Raw genomic sequence first — 10,322 nt, forward strand, 5'->3', positions numbered from 1 at the left:
ATAATAATAAATAAATAATAATAATACAATTATATATATAATAATAATATAAATACAGATACAAAATAATATATAATATAATAATAATAGACAATTACAATAATATATATATATATAATATAAATACAGTGATACAAAATAATATATAAAATTTATAATAATAAATAAATAATAATAATACAATTATATATATTATAATAATATAAATACAGATACAAAATAATATAATATAATAATAATAGACAATTACAATAATATATATATATATATATATATATATATATATATATATATATATTATAAATACAGTGATACAAAATAATATATAATAACTGCAATAATATATATATAATATAAATACAGTGATACAAAATAATATATAAATATATAATAATTACAATAACAATAATATATATATATATAATACAGTGATACAAAATAATATAAAATATATAATTGCAATAATATATATATATATAATATAAATACAGTGATACAAAAAAAATATAAAATATATAATAATAATAGACAATTACAATAATATATATATATAATATAAATACAATGATACAAAATAATATAAAATATATTATAATAATAATTACAATAATATATATATAATACAAATACAGTGATACAAAATAATATCAAATATATTAAATAATAATTACAATAATATATATATATATATACAAATACAGTGATACAAAATAATATATATATTATTATAATAATTACAATAATATAGATATAATACAAATACAGTGATACAAAATAATATATAAAATATATAATAATAATAATAGACAATTACAATAATATATATATATAATATAAATACAGTGATACAAAATAATATAAAATATATTATAATAATAATTACAATAATATATATATAATATAAATACAGTGATACAAAATAATATAAAATATATTGTAATAATAATTACAATAATATATATATAATACAAATACAGTGATACAAAATAATATAAAATATATTATAATAATAATTACAATAATATATATATAATATAAATACAGTGATACAAAATAATATAAAATATATTGTAATAATAATTACAATAATATATATATAATACAAATACAGTGATACAAAATAATATAAAATATATTATAATAATAATTACAATAATATATATATAATACAAATACAGTGTTACAAAATAATATAAAATATATTATAATAATAATTACAATAATATATATAATACAAATACAGTGATACAAAATAATATAAAATATATTATAATAATAATTACAATAATATATATAATACAAATACAGTGATACAAAATAATATAAAATATATTATAATAATAATTACAAATAATATATATAATACAAATGCAGTGATACCAAAATAATATAAAATATATTATAATAATAATTACAATAATATATATATAATACAAATACAGTGATACAAAATAATATAAAATATATTATAATAATAATTACAATAATATATATATAATACAAATACAGTGATACAAAATAATATATAAATATATAATAATAATAATAATAATAATAGACCAATTACAATAATATATATATAATATAAATACAGTGATACAAAATAATATAAAATATATTATAATAATAATTACAATAATATATATATAGTACAAATACAGTGATACAAAATAATATAAAATATATTATAATAATAATTACAATAATATATATATATAATATAAATACAATGATACAAAATAATATAAAATATATTATAATAATAATTACAATAATATATATATAATACAAATACAGTGATACAAAATAATATAAAATATATTATAATAATAATTACAATAATATATATAATACAAATGCAGTGATACAAAATAATATAAAATATATTATAATAATAATTACAATAATATATATATAATACAAATACAGTGATACAAAATAATATAAAATATATTATAATAATAATTACAATAATATATATATAATACAAATACAGTGATACAAAATAATATATAAAATATATAATAATAATAATATAATAATAGACAATTACAATAATATATATATAGTACAAATACAGTGATACAAAATAATATAAATATATTATAATAATAATTACAATAATATATATATATAATACAAATACAGTGATACAAAATAATATAAAATATATTATAATAATAATTACAATAATATATATATATAATACAAATACAGTGATACAAAATAATATAAAATATATTATAATAATAATTACAATAATATATATATAATACAAATACAGTGATACAAAATAATATATAAAATATATAATAATAATAATAATAATAATAGACAATTACAATAATATATATATATAATATAAATACAGTGATACAAAATAATATAAAATATATTATAATAATAATTACAATAATATATATATAGTACAAATACAGTGATACAAAATAATATAAAATATATTATAATAATAATTACAATAATATATATATATAATATAAATACAATGATACAAAATAATATAAAATATATTATAATAATAATTACAATAATATATATATAATACAAATACAGTGATACAAAATAATATAAAATATATTATAATAATAATTACAATAATATATATATATAATACAAATACAGTGATACAAAATAATATAAAATATAATAATAATAATAATTACAATAATATATATATAATACAAATACAGTGATACAAAATAATATAAATATACTTGTAATAATAATTACAATATATATATATAATACAAATACAGTGATACAAAATAATATAAAATATATTATAATAATAATTACAATAATATATATATAATACAAATACAGTGATACAAAATAATATATAAAATATATTAATAATAATAATAATAATAATAATAATAATAATAGACAATTACAATAATATATATATATAATATAAATACAGTGATACAAAATAATATAAAATATATAATAATAATAATTACAATAATATATATATAATACAAATACAGTGATACAAAATAATATAAAATATAATAATAATAATAATAATAGACAATTACAATAATATATATATAATATACAGTGATACAAAATAAAATATATAATAATAATAATAATAGAAAAAAAAGAAAAAAAAGTAATAATAATAATAAAATAAAATAGTATTTATAGGATTATTTTAATATTATTGTTACTGTTCTGATCTATCTATGTATATGGCCTTGCCTTGCCGAATGCATTCCTAAACGAGATTAATGATTCCTTAACGAGGTCAATTGGCCGTAATGAAGGATTAAAGGCTCTGCTTTAACCCCCGCCCCTCATTTGCATAAACACGCCCCCTCATTTGCATGAAGCCGACGAAGCCCGGGAAGGAGGCAAGTGCTTTGCTTTGGCTCAAAATGCAAATAATATGCGATTTTTTTATTGCATTTGCATATGAGTAAACACATTGTTTATTTGTTTATGTATCAACCAACTGCCACCCCAAGGAGGTGCTGGTACGTCTTTTACATTTTACTTTAGTTTATTTTATATATAATTCATAGTATTATTATATATGATTATATTATATTATTTTTATTATTTTATTTATTTTATTTTATTATTTTATTAAAATTATTTTATTATATAATGTATTTTATATTATTTTTGATTTATTAATTTATTTTATATTATTGTATTATTATATATTATTATATTATTATATTATTATATTATTATATTTTATTTTATTATATAATGTATTTTATATTTTTTATTAATTATTTTATAGTATTGTATTATATATTTTTATTATTTTATTTTATTATTTTATTTTATTATTTTATTTTATTATATAATGTATTTTATATTATTTTTGTTTTATTGTTTTATATTATTGTATTATTATATATTATTATATTATATTATTATATAATGTATTTTATATTATTTTTGTTTTATTAATTTGTTTTATATTATTGTATTATATATTATTATTATTTTATTTTATTATATAATGTATTTTATATTATTTTTGTTTTATTAATTTATTTTATATTATTGTATTATTATATATTATTATCATTTTATTTTATTATATAATGTATTTTATATTATTTTTGTTTTATTAATTTGTTTTATATTATTGTATTATTATATATTATTTATTTTATTTTATTTTTATTATATAATGTATTTTATATTATTTTTATTTTATTAATTTGTTTTTATATTATTGTATTATTATATATTATTATATTATTTTATTAATTATATTTTATATTATTATATAATGTATTTTATATTATTTTTGTTTTATTAATTTGTTTTATATTATTGTATTATTATATATTATTATTATATATTATATTTTATATTATTATATAATGTATTTTATATTATTTTTATTTTATTAATTTATTATTCTTATATTAGTTTATATGAATATAAAATATAATAATATAAAATAATATATGTATATAAAATAAAATAATATATAATAATAATAAAATAATATAAAATAATATATGTATATAAAATATAATAATATATAATAATAATAAAATAATATAAAATAAATATATGTATATAAAATATAATAATATATAATAATAATAAAATAATATTAAAATATATTACTTTATAAAATATAATAATATATAACAATAATAAAATAATATAAAATAATATATGTATATAATATATAATAATAATAAAATAATATAAAATATAATAATATTATTATATTTTATTATATTTTATATTCTTATATATTATTTTATATTATTTTATAAAATAATATTATTTTATATTTATATTCATTTATATTTATATTTATATTATAAAATTATATTATAATATAATATGATGATGAAATAATATAAAATAATATATGTATATAAAATATAATAATATATAATAATAATAAAATAATATAAAATAATATATGTATGTAAAATATAATATATAATAATAATGAAATAATATAAAATATAATAATATTATATTTTATTATATTTTATATTCTTATATATTAGTTTATATTATTTATAAAATAATATTATTTTATATTTATATTCATTTATATTTATATTTATATTTATAAAATTATATTATAATATAATATGATGATGAAATATATAAAATAATATATGTATATAAAATATAATAATATATAATAATAATAAAATAATATAAAATAATATTATTTTATAAAATATAATAATATATAACAATAATAAAATAATATAAAATAATATATGTATATTAATATATAATAATAATAAAATAATATAAAATATAATAATATTATTATATTTTATTATATTTTATATTCTTATATATTATTTTATATTATTTTATAAAATAATATTATTTTATATTTATATTCATTTATATTTATATTTATATTATAAAATTATATTATAATATAATATGATGATGAAATAATATAAAATAATATATGTATATAAAATATAATAATATATAATAATAATAAAATAATATAAAATAATATTATTTTATAAAATATAATAATATATAACAATAATAAAATAATATAAAATAATATATGTATATAATATATAATAATAATAAAATAATATAAAATATAATAATATTATTATATTTTATTATATTTTATATTCTTATATATTATTTTATATTATTTTATAAAATAATATTATTTTATATTTATATTCATTTATATTTATATTTATATTATAAAATTATATTATAATATAATATGATGATGAAATGATATAAAATAATATATGTATATAAAATATAATAATATATAATAATAATAAAATAATATAAAAATAATATTATTTTATAAAATATAATATATAATAATAATGAAATAATATAAAATATAATAATATTATTATATTTTATTATATTTTATATTCTTATATATTATTTTATATATTTTATAAAATAATATTATTTTATATTTAATTCATTTATATTTATTATTTTATATTTATATTTATATTATAAAATTATAATATATTATGATGATGAAATAATATAAAATAATATAATATAATAATATCGAGTGGCTCTCCTTTCGTTTTGTTCGGAGGCTTTAAATAGCTTTTCTCAGCCTGGAATTCAACCCTAATTAGCCTCGTTACGATCAACTTAACGAGCGCAAGAGGTCACGTGACTCTTAAGATAATCGGGGCCGGTCAAAGGTCGCCCGGGGTTTTCAATGGGAGCCCGAAGGACATAATAGAATGTAATTAAATGTAAAAATGCAAATATAATATAATATAATATGATATTATAATGTGAACATAATAATAATAATAATAATAATAATAATAATAATAATTAATAATAATATATGCAATAAAATAATGTCAATAATAATATATGCAATAAAATAATGTCAATATAATAATAATAAAAATGTCAATATAATAATAATAATATAATAATATATGCAATAAAATAATGTCAATATAATAATAATAAAATAATATATGCAATAAAATAATGTCAATATAATAATATATGCAATAAAATAATGTCAATATAATAATAATAAAATAATAATATATGCAATATAAAAATGTCAATATAATAATAATATAATAATAATATATGCAATAAAATAATGTCAATATAATAATAATAAAATAATAATATATGCAATATAAAAATGTCAATATAATAAAATAATGTCAATATAATAATAATATAATAATAATATATGCAATAAAATAATGTCACTATAATAATAATATATGTAATAAAATAATGTCAATATAATAATAATATAATAATAATATATGCAATAAAATAATGTCAATATAATAATAATATATGCAATAAAATAATGTCAATATAATAATAATAAAAATGTCAATATAATAATAATATAATAATAATATATGCAATAAAATAATGTCAATATAATAATAATAAAATAATATATGCAATAAAATAATGTCAATATAATAATAATATATGCAATAAAATAATGTCAATATAATAATAATATAATAATATATGCAATAAAATAATGTCAATATAATAATAATATAATAATACATTCAATAAAATAATGTCAATACAATAATAATAATAAATAATAATATAATATAATGTCAATATTATAATAATGTCAATATAATAATAATATACGCAATAAAATAATGTCAATACAATAATAATATAATAATAATATATGCAATATAAAATGTCAATATAATAATAATATATGCAATAAAATAATGTCAATATAATAATAATATAATAATATATGCAATGAAATAATGTCAATATAATAATAATATATGCAATAAAATAATGTCAATATAATAATAATATAATAATATATGCAATAAAATAATGTCGATATAATAATAATATAATAATATATGCAATAAAATAATGTCGATATAATAATAATATAATAATATATGCAATATAAAAATGTCAATATAATAATAAAATATATATGAAATATAATAATATGATAATATATTATAATATGAAATATGTTACTATAATATAATAATAATATAATATAATATAATATGAAATATGTCACTATAATTATAATATAATATAATAATATAATAATATAATAATATAATATGAAATATAATATAGGTATAATATAATCTATGAAATATAATGTCAATATAATTATAATATGAAATATAATAATACAATAACATAATATAATATGATATGTCAATATATGATAATATAATATAATAATTTAATATGAAACATGTCAACATAATAATAATAATAAATATATATATATAATATGAAATATAATGTTGATATAATATCATAATATATAATATAATAATTTAATATGAAATAATGTCAATATAATATGATATAATATAATATGAAATATAATGTTAATATTAATATAATACGATAATTATATAATATAATATAATAATTTAATATGAAACATAATGTCAATATAATATATGAAATATAATGTTAATATAATATAATATGATATAATAATTTAATAGGAAATATTGTCAATATAGTATAATATGATGATAATATAATATAATAATTTAATAGGAAATAATGTCAACATAATATATGATAATAATAAAATATATATATATAAATATGAAATATAATGTTGATATAATATCATAATATATAATATAATAATTTAATATGAAATAATGTCAATATAATATGATATAATATAATATGAAATAATGTTAATATTAATATAATACGATAATTATATAATATAATAATTTAATATGAAAACATAATGTCAATATAATAATGTAAAATATGAAATATAATATATGAAATATAATGTTAATATAATATAATATGATATAATAATTTAATAGGAAATATTGTCAATATAGTATAACATGATAATAATATAATATAATAATTTAATAGGAAATAATGTCAACATAATATATGATAATAATATAATATAATATAATAATATAAAATATAATAATGTCAATAATATGAATATTATCATACAATGTTTCTTCTTTGTTTCAATCCACAGATCTTTTCGTGACTGACGAAAATGCCACCAGAAAAATGATTCAGGTATAATTATATATATATATATATATATATATATATATATATATATATATAAAATATATTATGATATTATATCAACATTATATTTCATATTATATATATTTTTTTATTATTATCATATATTATGTTGACATTATTTCCTATTAAATTATTATATTATATTATTATCATATTATACTATATTGACAATATTTCCTATTAAATTATTATATCATATTATATTATATTAACATTATATTTCATATATTATATTTCATATTTTATATTATTATATTGACATTATGTTTCATATTAAATTATTATATTATATAATTATCGTATTATATTAATATTAACATTATTTCATATATTATATCATATTATATTGACATTATTTCATATTAAATTATTATATTATATATTATGATATTATATCAACATTATATTTCATATTATATATATTTTTTTTATTATTATCATATATTATGTTGACATTATTTCCTATTAAATTATTATATTATATTATTATCATATTATACTATATTGACAATATTTCCTATTAAATTATTATATCATATTATATTATATTAACATTATATTTCATATATTATATTTCATATTTTACATTATTATATTGACATTATGTTTCATATTAAATTATTATATTATATAATTATCGTATTATATTAATATTAACATTATTTCATATATTATATCATATTATATTGACATTATTTCATATTAAATTATTATATTATATATTATGATATTATATCAACATTATATTTCATATTATATATATTTTTTTATTATTATCATATATTATGTTGACATTAATTCCTATTAAATTATTATATTATATTATTATCATATTATACTATATTGACAATATTTCCTATTAAATTATTATATCATATTATATTATATTAACATTATATTTCATATATTATATTTCATATTTTACATTATTATATTGACATTATGTTTCATATTAAAATTATTATATTATATTATATAATTATCGTATTATATTAATATTAACATTATTTCATATTATATTTATATATTTATATATTTAAATAATATTGATAATCCGGGTCGGAATGTTGATAATTTCGCAATTTCGTCGAGCCATTTTCCGAATTTCGTCCGGATTTCCGCTCGTATTTCAATCTTTTTTCGTTTCCTCTTCCGACAGGTGACGACTTCCGCCTCCATCCCATAACCGATCGCCATGGCGACGGAGGTCGACGCCCCCTTGACCCCCACCACCATCGCCGACCTCCGACGGGCGTTCGCCGCTTCGCTCTCCGACACGAGCGACAAATTCGTCCCGACCGCGATGCCTCCGACCACGTTCCGGCCACGCTTGACCCCCCGACCTTTCTCGAGAGGGTCGTCCCGCCGAGACCTTCGCCGCCGTGAAACCGGCCTTCAAGACGACCCCGAATCCGAAACCGGCCGAGGATCCGTGTCCGCGAGTGGAGACCCGCCGTCCTCCTCGAACGGGGAGAAAAAACGAGACGAATATCCACGGAAACGGACCGGAAACGAGACCACGCCCCCCCTCGAGGGTGACCTCGCCGCTCCCCCCCCCCGCCCGGCCGTTGTCGGCCATCTTCCTCGACCCCAAACGGGGCCCCGACGACCCCGAGAAGCCGTGGGCGAGGAAGCCGCGGCCGCTGTCGACGGACCTGACGGCGAGGTTCGAAAACCGGAAGTCCGTTTCGCCCGAAAATAAGGAAACGGCGGTCGAAACGCAGAGGAAGTCCGGGTTGAGTGACACG

At 13.4% G+C, this 10,322-nt stretch overlaps 1 long non-coding RNA gene across 1 annotated transcript in view; it reads left to right on the forward strand.

The window, feature by feature from the left end:
* The window catches only part of LOC134294828 (uncharacterized), a 31,882-nt gene extending 21,758 nt beyond the window's left edge, over positions 1–10,124 (forward strand). Inside the window, exons 2-3 of the long non-coding RNA XR_010001501.1 lie at positions 8,516–8,559; positions 9,734–10,124. This is a non-coding gene — a long non-coding RNA (uncharacterized LOC134294828). The remainder of the gene's footprint in view (positions 1–8,515; positions 8,560–9,733) is intronic.
* Positions 10,125–10,322: the final 198 nt, after the last annotated feature.

The sequence above is a fragment of the Anolis carolinensis genome, unplaced genomic scaffold, assembly GCF_035594765.1.
Source record: "Anolis carolinensis isolate JA03-04 unplaced genomic scaffold, rAnoCar3.1.pri scaffold_24, whole genome shotgun sequence".
NCBI lineage: Eukaryota > Metazoa > Chordata > Lepidosauria > Squamata > Dactyloidae > Anolis > Anolis carolinensis.